Here is a 12,761-nt window from a genome sequence, read left to right on the forward strand (position 1 = left end):
TGTTTGATGAAGCAAATGAAGACTGGAGTTGTAATATCAGGCATGAAGGCAGCTGTGCCCCAAAGCGAGCCTAAAGAATAAGGGAACAGAGATGCAGCCCAGCCTTGAGAACCAGGATGAAGTTTGCAACTTCAGATTGCCTTACAGTGACATTATATGGTTCTAACTCCACCATGAAAAAAAAAAAAAGAGGAAGAAGAAAAAGAAGGCTCATGTTAGTTTCCTATTGCTGCGGTGACACATTCCCACAAACTCAATGGCTTAAAACAATGCAAATTTATTTTATAGTTTTTTGAGATCAGAAGTCCAAAATTGTGTCTTACGGAATTAAAATCAAGGTGTCGGCAGGACTGCATTCCTTTCGGAGGCTCCAGCAGAGAATCCATTCCTTTGGCTTTCCTGCCTCTAAAGGCTGCCCACATGCCCTGGTCCATGGCCCCCTTCCAGTAATGACATCACTCTGACCTCTGATTGCATCCTCCTGCCATCTCCCTCTCTGACTCTGAGCCCCCTGCCTCTCTTTTATAGGGGCTTTTGTGATTTCATTTGGCCCACCCAAGTAATCCAGAATAACCTCTCCACTTTATAATCTTTAACTTCTGAAGATCTGCAAAGTCCCTTTTATCATGCAAGGTAACATTCACAGATCCAGCATCATTAACCCACAGACATCTTTGGGGGACCATTAAAATGCTGAAAGAGTTGTACTTTTTATGGAACCAAATAAATTACATTGTATGGGTATAACATTGAATAGTAAACAGATGGAGTATACCAGAACAACATTCAGTGGTAAAAAAAATATATATATATGGACTGGGATAACAATGAACTAGATCCTATTTAGCAAAACAATTAACTATTAATTAACTATATATATATATATATATATATATATATATATATATATATATATATGGGTTAAACAACTTGAGGACTGATGATGGACATTTATTTTTTTCTCCTATAAGAAAAACTATTCAGAGGGATGGCATAGATTCAGATGAGAAATATCTACCCCTTTATTAAAGAAAGAATCCAGATGAAAGAGTGGCAACTGATTTAGCAGATGTGCTGGGTATCTTCCCTTTGTCCTTGCACATCTACTTTCTACCTTTTCCCACTCTGGTATCTCTCCCAGGAATCTGTCCTTCATGAACTCCGTCAAAGGGTGCTCTTGCCCCCTGACTTCTGATTGGGCTACTCCAATAGGGATCCTCAGAAAGAAATTTTTCGGGTTAGGGAATCTATTCTCCCTGACACCTTACTTGTTGGTTTGCTGCAGACTATCTCATCCCTGCATTAAAAGCAACTCTCGTTAAAAACCTCTCTCTTACTGGTTTCTCCTCATTACTGTCTTCCTCCATCCGTTGGGTCTTCCCTGTTTTTTGTGGCTCCCTGGACTCTGCTCACAGCTTTGTTAATTTTAGTAAAGCTTCTTTACATAATCTTATTTCGTAAAACGCCATCTGTTTCTTGCTGGGGCTCTCACTGATGCAGTACGTCAGAGAGAACCATACAACCAAAAACATGTAAGAAAACTATGGGTGAAAGAAGAGGTGATATATGGTAAAGAATGCAGGTGGGGCTCACAACTTGGAAGCAGCAGACAAAATGGAAAATGGAAGTGAGTAGAACCAGAGGTGCCAGATAAAAATTCATATTGGGGAAGAGTTCACCTATTTCTCGCCTCCTCAAACAGGATTCCAGCAGGCAGGCTGCTACTATGCATGTAAGAAAATATATGAGAGCAAAATATAAACTTTTTTTTTCAGGTAAGTACCCATAAGATTTATTTCACATGTACCTGTTCTAAGTAAGGTACTCTAAGGTGTGCTCCAGGAAAATGAGAGAAGAAGAAATAAACAAATAATAATCAAAGAAGATATGGGATCTGTATAAGAGGGAGAAGAGTAAAAAGATGTCCCAGGATGACATCTTTGCCTCCGGTTGGAAAGCATCTGGTTCAGAGTGGAGTAGGAGAATGGAAGTCTCCAAGAAATAAGAGTTGTTTACATGCTCTTTCAGCCTTACTTAGAAGCTTCATATGTGTTCCTATTTTAAAACAAATAAAAATTGACAACTATATGTTAAGATACTGATTTGTCATGATTGTGACAAATTATTTTCCCAGTGTATCGTGGACAATTAATGCTTTCATTATTATCTTGATGTGGCATAGAAGTTTGAAGTTTATATTTAGTTAAACACTTGAAATACTTCCTTATGATTTCTTCTATCATATTTCTACATGGAAATTTTTACTGGTATAAGGTCTAGTCAAATATGTAACTATTGCTGCAATTATTAGGCTCCTTTCCCAAAGCTTCTCTCAACCCACTGCTGAGGCCTTGTTCCTGCTTCTGATCTGTCGGATGGACAGAATGGCACCACCATGAAAGTTTCAACTGACACCATTGTTGAAGTGTGACGAACTGATTGAAACCAAGAGTTTCAGCTCTCAGACACAGAGCAACTATTCTGGTCATCTATTGCTACAGAACGAACCAACCACACAACTCAGTGGCTTAATGTAGCAACTTAGCATTATCTCTCATGGTTCTGGAGGCCGGGAGGCTCAGCTGTGTATTTCTCATTTGGTATTTCTCATACAATTACAGTGGGGTTGCAGATGGGGCTGGAGTCATAGGCAGGCTTCTTCACACACATGTCTGGAGTCTGAGCTAGCGTGGCTAGCACAGCTGGGACCTGGTGCAGCTCTCTATATATAGCCCCTCCACATGTCTAGCATGATGGTCTCAGGGCTCCAAGAAAGAATGTTCCAAGGAAGTGGAAGCTGCCAATATTGAAGGAGTTGGCCTGGAAATTGGCCTAGTGGCCTGTTGACAATATCCTATTGGTCGTAGCAGTCACGGATCTCACCCAGATTCAGAGTGGGAGGTGTTTCACTACAACTGGATTTGCACTGATTCCATCAAAAACTAGGACAATCTGCAAGTGAATCCTTACTCATCATGTGGAGCATATGTTGGGGAAAGGGAAGAGGCTGACAGTTCCTGATGAGGTTAAGTATTTGTATTTCAATTTGAAAATATCACCTAAGAAACCAGTGTCTTGGTAGATAAATGATCAAAATCTGAAGAAATTATATTTGAACCTTTGAATTATAAACACAACAGACATTTATATAAGTCTATACTTAGTTGGTTGAGTGGCCTATTCTTGGTTTTGGCTCAAGTCATGACTTCATAGTTTGTGGGTTCGAGCCCTGCATGAGACTCCATGCTGAAGGTGCAGGGTCTGCTTCGGATTTTCTCTCCCTCTCTCTGTGCCCCTCTCCTGCTCATGCTGTCTCTGTTTCTCTCAAAATAAATAAATAAACTTAAAAAATAAGTCTATATGGAAGCTTTAATTCAAAATCTGACTTCTAGAGTCTATTAGCTTTTAACAAGGTTAATTTAACAAGGTTAGTTTTCAGGGGCACCTGGGTGGTTCAGTTAGGTGTCCAACTTCAGCTCAGGTCATGATCTCCCAGTTCATGAGTTTGAGCCCCACATCAGGCTCTCCACTGTCAGCACAGAGCCTGCTTCGGATCCTCTGTCTTCTCTCTCTGTCCTTTGCCTATTTGTTCTCCCTCTCTATCAAAATAAACTAAACAAAAAAAGGTTAATTTTCAGAAATGCAATTCTGGCTGATGGATGGTGGAAGAAATAAAATTTAGTGCTTGATTTGAACAGGGTCACTTATTAGATAATCCCACAGAAACAAACAAAAAAACCCAACAACCAGTATTCTTGAATTATATTCCAACCAGTATAAGGAAACCTCCTACAATCACAACCAAGCAGATAGTGTACATATGAGAAAACTGAGGAATGCCTATCATGCTGACCCACAGCATTCAATCTCTCCAATAGACACAAAAAATGTAAAGTTATGAAATAAGCTGTGGAAGAAGAGATTCTCTGAATCATTGGCAGTAGTTGAAAGAATTTGTCGACTGGCAATTAGCAGGGAAGCTCCAACCTCCTCACTGCCTAGCAGTTCATGTAATCTAAGAATCAGCTTGGCCCCTGCGAGCTAACCGTACCACTGAGAAGGTGATGGCTCACAATAACTTTGACATCACACCTGGAGGATGTCCCTATTGCCAGCCCTCTACTCCAAATTTCTATGTGTGTCTAAATAATTTGGAGATCCTGGTAAAACATGGACTCTTAGTTAGTAGATCTGGGTTCAGCACCGAGATTCTGCATTTCTAACAAGCTCCCAGGCGATGCTGATAGGGCCAGTCGGTGGACCAGCCTTTGAATAGCAGGAGTCAGCCAACATATCATTTTAGTGAACTGTTATGACTGTAAATAAACTTGAGACTGAAGTTTTTATGATTCAAAGGCCAGTGAAGTGAGACAGCAAGTCTCATTATGGAAATTAAATAAATTACATATAAAGCTCAAGACTTCTAAAGCTGATAGAGACCTTACAAATTGTTTAATAAATTAACTGAAATTAAGGAAGATGACCCAATCAGTAATAAGTCACAGCTGTGCAACGTGTGCTAGTCTGTCTCTGGTGACCATAAGATGGCTACAAACCTCGAGAAGGGATTATCAAATTGTATGAGAAGACCAAAGGTCTGATGACATCCACAACAATTTTCCACAAAGCTCATCATAAACGTAGTGACAAAAATGTAGAATCACTACAATGATAGGTTTATAACATTATGGCATATTCCACTGTGATTACAAAGAGCTCACTTGTGTCATTATTATGATAAAGATCTCACTTAAGAAAAGAAATATCACATACCCACTTTCTTGTTTTGGCAAGCCACCCATACTGCTCTCTATTACAGAAGAAAATTTAGCATGAGATAACAAGTCTCCACCCAGCCATGCACATCTGTCAGATCTTTCTCATACACACCCTTTGTGGTGGGTTGAGTGTAACATAGCCTCAGGCTCTATCACTCTGCCCTTAATTAGGTGGGAGAATTGACTAACACATAAGAGATAGTGTAGCATCTAATATTAAGGTGTGTGTGTATGTGTGTGTGCGTGCGCGCGCGTGCACACCATGTGCGCACGCTGGTATACCTATCTATGTATTTATTTGTATCTTTCTAGATGTCTGGATAAACAAAACCTTTTTTAAGAAGTCTCTGGAATTTGAATTAGATCAGAATAAGTCAAGAGAAGTGAATGGGAGACTTTTCGGGACTGGCTTAGGGGAAAGGGATTTTTTTTTCAGAGGAGTTTTATAGGAAAATCAATCGGTCATTTGGTTGAGTCTGTTTTCCCAGAATGGGCCTGGAGAAATAAAGCTCTAGCTACTCAAGTCTCTCCAGAATGATCCTTAGCTTTGGTTAAAAAAGCTGCAGTGTCTGCTACTTATCAATAGGGATAAGTTGATCTAGGAATCAAGATGTGGTTTAAGAATCCATTAGATGGATTTAAGATGTGGTCTTAATTTAAGATGTGGTCTAGAATCCAGTGACAGAAGGCTGTGTGTACAGTGGCTATGAGAAGACACTGAAGTTCTATGAACTTCACAGTATTCATTATTCATATAAAATGGGAATACATGACCAATTGACCATGGGGTATGGCTCACACTGATCATTTAATGAAAGTGTCTGAATACTTAAAGTCATGACAGACTGTCAAAAAATTAACCTGGTTACTAAGTCAGCTGTGCTGGGTTTTCTCCTCACTGGCTCTCCGCAACCTCAGTGTCTGAGAAAAAACCCATGACTTGTTCTATGAGTGCAATGCTTGGGATAAGTGGGATTAATGTGGGGTTATTGCTTTATGTTTGGAAATTTCCATACAATGGCGGCCTTATCACTTCTACTACACAAGTGACTTACTCTCCCGAATGGGGAAGTCATTTGTGCCATCGATGTTCTGGATGAAAGCAGAGTCCTCAAATGTGAAACTTGCTCCTTTAAGATGCCAAGCTATTCTTGGTCACAGGCAGGAAAACAGGAAAACACTGAGGTATTGAAATGTTCTGGAAAGGGTTCCCTTGACCTAGGGAATTAGCTTCTGCCATGTGGAAGATGACCAGGAATTAGAAGGTAGCGATAAATCCAGACGGAAGATGATATGCCAGAGATTAATGTCAACGTACTTACATTTCTAGCACTCTTTGACTTTCCTTGACTACAGTTATCCTCTCTTCCAATGCTTTCCTAACAAAAATAAAGAAGTTTAGTTACAAACATTGGTCTGCAAAGACAGAAGATAAGCTGCAGTAGGATAGACAAATGATGGAGATATACACTCTTTTCCTGCTTCTCTCCACTAAGGACAAGCTGATCTCTTCATGCTGGGGTCAAGTTTACTCGAAGGGGGTAAGTAGCTCTCAGGAAGTAGCTTCTGATAGTGGGAATCAGAAGCCCACTGTGAGTTCTTTCTTTTTCCTTCTGAATAGAAAGACATCCTTCACAGCACCAACTAACCTTTTACAAGTATTTATCTCAAAAAGGCAGTAAAGATATTTGTTTTGGGCTCTTGCCATTGACTAAAACATAATGACCTCACCAGATAAACCACTGTGTACTTTCCAGGAAGTAATATAAAGGATAGCAGTCAAAGAGTAATGAAAGATGAGTCTTATGTTTTCCTCTACGTATAGCAGAGTTGAAAAAGTATCCATCGATGGAAGTCCAGTGGTTGTGAAGTTCTGGTCAGGGCAGCCTGATGTAAAATTGTGAAATCATGATTCCACTTCATATGCCTGTTATATTTTTGAAATCCACAGGACACTTGTGCAATCCCATCCAAAGTTCCCCACAGCCTGCCATTACTCCCCTTTTTCAGATGAATGAACCAAACCTCAGGATGGGCAACTGACTTGCCAAAGTCCTATAAACTCTTACAGATAGAACCAGAACAAGAGCCTAAGCCTTCTGATTCTTTCTACGACTTTCAAATGTATAACAGCTCTTTCTACAGTAGTAGCTGGGTGAAGGACAAGAGATGGGACAAAAATCTGGGTATCAACTTAGTATATACATTTCCCTAATATGCCTTCAGAGACTCACAAAGGGCATATACTCCAAACAATCTTCCTCCATTGAGTAGAAACTATATGACAAATGTAAAGCACAACAGACCTACGATAGAAGTCCAAACACTGGCATCATACATAGTTGAAAACCTCACCTACAGTAGATAAGAGATACCAGTTTATCACACTGTCCTCTGGTCCTACCCCCAGTCAGTGAGAGAGTCCCTTTTCAATCTGGAGTGAACACCTTACAAGTTTGTACTGGATGAGGGTGGGGAAGTGAGAAAGGGATTATTTCCATGTTCTGCTGCAGCAAGTTTCCTTGTTGTCTGCCTTCGGTTGGGTCTCTGCTAAAATCCAAGCTGGGCTGATGTGTTGACACAGTGGATGCCTACAAAGCTTTTCCTAACACCTAGCTGAGGATATTGAAAGCAGAGCAGAGGAACAAGAATCAGTTCATGAATTAGGTTTGATCCAGTGCCTGACCAAGGCAGTATTTCACAGGAAACACTGTCATGCAAAAGAAGCTTTAAGGGCCTTTGGCTCTGGCTCAAACCCAACAGCAAGGAATGCAAATGTTTTGTGAGTAGTTGGAGTAGATAATATCTTTCCGGTAGGGAAAAAAAAAAGCATTTGGCAGATCTAGCACCCACGGAGTCTCAGAAAGCAATGTGCTGTTGACCAGACAATTCCAAAACAGACCCTAACCCTGGCAAGGACGAAAGCCAATGATATCTTGTTCCTCCCATCACCCGTTCAAGTTCCTCACCTGTTTCTGGGGAGTTCACAGAGCATACCTATCTTCTTGTGTTGGGGTTAACTAATTTGCTTTTTTATTTTAATTCTGAAGAAAATCCTACTTGGAACCTAGCATTAAACATGTAGAAAGTGCAGCACCTGTGTGGCATAGTCGGTTAAGCATCCAACTTCAGCTCAGGTCATGATCTTGCGGTTTGTGAGTTCGAGCCCCATGTCGGGCTCTGTGCTGACAGCTGGGAGCCTGGAGCTTCGGATTCTGTGTCTCCCTCTCTCTCTGCCCCCCCCCCCCTCATGCACGCACACAAGCGTACACGCGTGCACATACACACTCTCTCCAAAACAAACGTTAAAAATTTTTTTAAAAATATAGAAAGTAATAACTTTAATTTAAAAACTTAAAAAATATAGAAAGTGAAAAGCTACCAACTAATTTTTCAGATAAGGAATTAGAAACTCATAGGTGTCAAAGACTCTTTCCGTGGTCTAGACAATCGGTGGCAAAGCTAACGATAAAAAAAGTTATATGTGTATGGTGTTTACTACGCACCACACACTGCAAAGCACTTCACACAATATTTCTTAAAATTCCATCACAACTCATTTACTTCTGCGAATAAAGAATATGAGAATTTGAGAAGTGAAATCATTTGCCTCAATTACAATAAGCTGCAGTGATGAATTTCAACCCCAAGATAAGTTATGAGCAAGCTATGCTTGATGCAGCCTATGTGCTGGGTTACAATTCCAGAGCGCTCAGTTTGCTGACTAGCTCAAGGCCACAGAGCTAGAGAGCTTGTGGTCCCATAAACAATTGATCATGGGGTAAAATGTGATGTAGCCTATCTCTTTGTACTATTCTCTGTCTCATATTCTCTCTTTCTCTCATATTCCCCCTCTCTCTCTTTTTCCCCCACTTCCAGTCGTCCTCAAGCCAGCTGGCCTGGATAATTATTAAGTTAAAAAACAAAAAAGAGGGTGGCCTGGGTGGCTCAGTTGGCTGAGTGACTGACTCTCGATTTCAGCTCAGGTTATGATCTCACAGTTTGTGAGACCAAGCCCTGCGCTAGGCTCTGCATTGACATTCTCTCTTTTCCTCTCTCTCTGCCCCTCCTCCACTCGTTCTCCCTCTCTCTCTCCCTCAAAATAAATAAACATTAAAAAAAACAAAAAAAGGAATATTCCAGGTATTAAAATTATGTATATTTTCAAACTGCTTCAATACCACCCTTATCTTCATTTCATTTGGAACTCTTCTAATTTTTGATATCATCTAAGATTATTAAGCACCATAAAACATCCTCCATTTTAGAGCCCTTCATTATTTTTGCTTCTGGATCATTCATGGAAAACATAGCTTATCTTGCATAACTCCTCCTCTAAAAAAACCTTCCATGCCTTTTCCTTTGCTCTGGTTTAGTTCGTTACTGTAAGACTGGATTTTAGGACTCTCCATTATAGATACACATCCTCCTTCTCGTCCTGACTGTGTCCTATGTGTCCTATGAGTGAATCACAGAGCCAGGCTCTCTGCACTTTGCTTTCCAGATTTGCATACTTCTGATCTCTGAGCTTTCACTTATTCTGTTTCCTCTCAATAGAGTAATAAATACTTCTTTCTCTACTTCCTCTTCCACCATCTCTTTCAGTGAAAGCCCCACACATCTGTCAAACCACATCACACAAAACATCTCCCACATGCAGATTTTTCTGTTCTCATCTTCCCAAAACAGGATTTGCCTCCTTCCTTCTATCAGTTCCCCACAGGACTCTTTTCCCCAGAAGCCAACTCGAAAGACTTTCATGAAGGATTTTTTTTTCTTTCACAATCAAGATTTTATTGGTTGGAAAATGTGGGATGCTTCACAAATTTGCTTGTCACCCTCCTGCAAGGGCCACACTAATCTGCCCTATATAGTTTCAATTTTAGTGTATGTGCTGCCCAAGGGAGTATCGCATGAAGGCATTTTATTGGGGAAGCGAAGGAAGCAGGATTGTGCAAAGAAGAAGCTGGGCTGCAATACTGTCTCTACTGGCACACAGTCAATCCCTTGGGGAGCTCTGGAGCTGCGAGCAAGAGAGTCAGGGACTATACCTCCCTCTGCCCACCAGTCATTGGCTGTGAAGACCTTGGGCAAGGACCACAGAGGGAGTATTTAGCCATGAACTGTCAGCTGTCAGTACTCCTGGGGGAATGAATTACCTCCATCTGAAAAGGATGGAAGACAGGGATAGAAATGTGAGTGGCACACCACAGTATCCACTACATCAACCTAGAAGGAATTTGTCATTCTCTGCTCTGTAGGCCGTATCTTTGTCTTCTGGAAACTAGAAATAAATATTTCCTCAACATTTTCTGAATTCCCTGTAGCTGTGAGTACAGTGCACAAGAGATGCTGGAGAGATAATTTGCAGAGATAATTTATTTTGTGCTCTTTCACAGAACTTTCACTTGAAAGATATATTAAGGAGGTATGTCAGACACACGCTATCTCTATTTTACAGAGGACAAAATTGAGGCGCAGACTGATAATTGGGGTTGGCCAATAACACAGTTAATATTCATTTAAAAGTTTCATTGAAAAAAACCTAGGTCTCAGGACTTTCAGGCTGATTGTCTTTGCAAAAAAATTAATTAATTAAAAATAAAAAAAAAATGTACTCCATAAACCAAAGACAAATAGTAGCTCCGAAAAGGGCTACAGTTGGGTCAACAGTTAATAACCTTGCTCCCTAAACCCCTTCTCAAAAATTCCTGCTTCTGGACCTCCCTGAGGTGCCTCAACTTGATAAGTTATTAGACTCCTTTTTGGCACATATTCACATGCAAAGAGCCAGAGCTTTCAACTGAGATTTAAAACAACCTTGGCTCATTGCCCAAGGCTCATACTGTGGCAATAGCAGAAAGCATTCTCCAAGAATCTTTAAAACAATCACTATGAGGAACATGACCTGAAGTACAATCCCTGAAATCATTTTCAGGAGACTTGCCATGGTCATAAAAACAGGTGAAGTCATAAAGAACCCTTTTTTAAGACAACAATGTCTCTTCCCTCTCCCATTCTCCTTCCCAGCCCCACCCCCATAACTACTCTATTAGCTTCACCTGCCCAAAATCATCACCTTAGCAGAGAAAATCACCTGTGATGTGACCTATTTCTAGGAAAACACCAACCCCAGCCCTGTGTGTGAATCTATTTATGTTGCACTGTTGGGGCCTGGTGCTTAGCAGGATTTCTTGTTCACGGCCGCTGCTGAGAACCCCAGAAGACTGGGCCAAGAGCAGGTCTGTTTCTATTCCCTGCAAAATCCAGTTCTGGGCACCATCACCTTGGCTAGTTATCTCCTTTATTCTGGATTCTTGATGTATGGAAAGAGACATGCACATAGAGATCACATGCACATAAGTACTTGGGCCTCATATACTGAGTTACCATAGCAGTGACCGTCTTCCACTCAAGGTCAAATCAATTGGTCCTTAAATGTGGCTTTTTGGCCATACTCCTGTTCAAGGGCCACCAAACACTCCTGATCATTAACACTGAATCTTTAGCCTAGATCTGCTGACTCTCTACAAACTAATTTCAAGTGGCTCTTTAAGTTCTATTGCCTTACTTCACCTTGGCACACATTCTACATTTCAGCAACATTGTCCTGTCAGTTCTTATATTAGAAGCATTTTCCAAGATGGCATGTGAAGGTTCCCTCAAAACACTCTGGCCACTGACAGGAACTTTAGGATTCCCCCAATTCTGGAAATGTGATTACAGAAACCAAAGTTTGTAATCTGCTAATAGAAACTAGCCAATGGATTTCCAACGCTTGAATCTCAATTTATCCATACGTTTCAGTGACAACGAATTCACCCGCTGGACTGGAGATGCCATTCACAATTTTCACATAGACCATATTCATACTTTATATTTTCATACACACGCAACCACCCCTCTTATATTTTCACACTTGCAAGTTTTTTTCCCTGAGAAACCATTTCTTATCTACACTGGTGTTAATCCTACCGAGGTGTCCATGTCAAACTCAGTCACCATCTCTTTCTTGGAGGCTTCTGGTAGCCCACTGCAGAGCCCATATGTGGTTCACATCATTTTATGCCTTGTATTATTATTTGTGTTCACATCTCATCCTGTCTCTATTAAACAATAAGCTTAAATGTAGAAATCAGATGCCAACCATTCCTCTGTTCCAACAGTACCTGACACAATACACTGGGACAAAGTCAATGTTCAGTGAAGAATTGAAAAAGCATTAGGCGTATCTTCTCATAGTGCAGTAGATATAAAACAAATTTGGAAAATACTTCAACACATTTTTGTTGCCTTTCTATTAAAGTTTGCCATATGCAAAATATGTAACTATTAAGTATATATGTTGAAAATTTATAAAAAGTGGTTAAAGGCATGTAACCGTCTCTAAGAATCTAGAACATTATTTATACTCCAAAAACAACCACATCTCTCTGCTCCACAGTCAGCTCCCAAAAGTAATTACTATTCTGATGTCTACCATCTTAAAACACCTTTTATCTCTTTATAAGAATGTAATAGTACGGTATGAACTTCAGCATGTTTATATTTTGTTTTGTTTTATTGCTCATTATTATGATTGTAGATCTATCCATCTGGTTGCTCCATAGCCTTGGTTGATACTTTTCATTGCTAAATAATATCCCATCACATGACTATGTAATAATTTACTGATGATAATGAACATCAGTTCATATCTAATAACTAATGAACATTAGTTCATATGTAGCATGCTGCTACATATTTAGCAAGAAGGAAGACAGCCAAGCTACTGTGTATGCATACGTTTGACTTTAGTTGTTATTGCCATACAATTTTCGAAGTAGTTTTACCAATTTGAACTACCATCAACATTGCGTGAGGGATCCTATTGTTTCATTTCTTCACCAGCACCTGGCATTGTCAGATATTTAAAATTTGAGTCATTCAGCTGGGTTTTGGGGGTTAGTATGATTTGAATTTGCATTGCCCTGACGATAAATC

The 12,761-nt window shown here is 40.2% G+C and overlaps 1 non-coding gene across 1 annotated transcript; it reads right to left on the reverse strand.

The window, feature by feature from the left end:
* Positions 1–9,581: 9,581 nt before the first annotated feature.
* On the reverse strand, positions 9,582–9,688 carry LOC125156829 (U6 spliceosomal RNA). The gene has a single exon (XR_007148804.1). It is a non-coding gene; the product is annotated as a U6 spliceosomal RNA (small nuclear RNA).
* Positions 9,689–12,761: the final 3,073 nt, after the last annotated feature.

This window comes from Prionailurus viverrinus, chromosome F2 (assembly GCF_022837055.1).
Source record: "Prionailurus viverrinus isolate Anna chromosome F2, UM_Priviv_1.0, whole genome shotgun sequence".
NCBI lineage: Eukaryota > Metazoa > Chordata > Mammalia > Carnivora > Felidae > Prionailurus > Prionailurus viverrinus.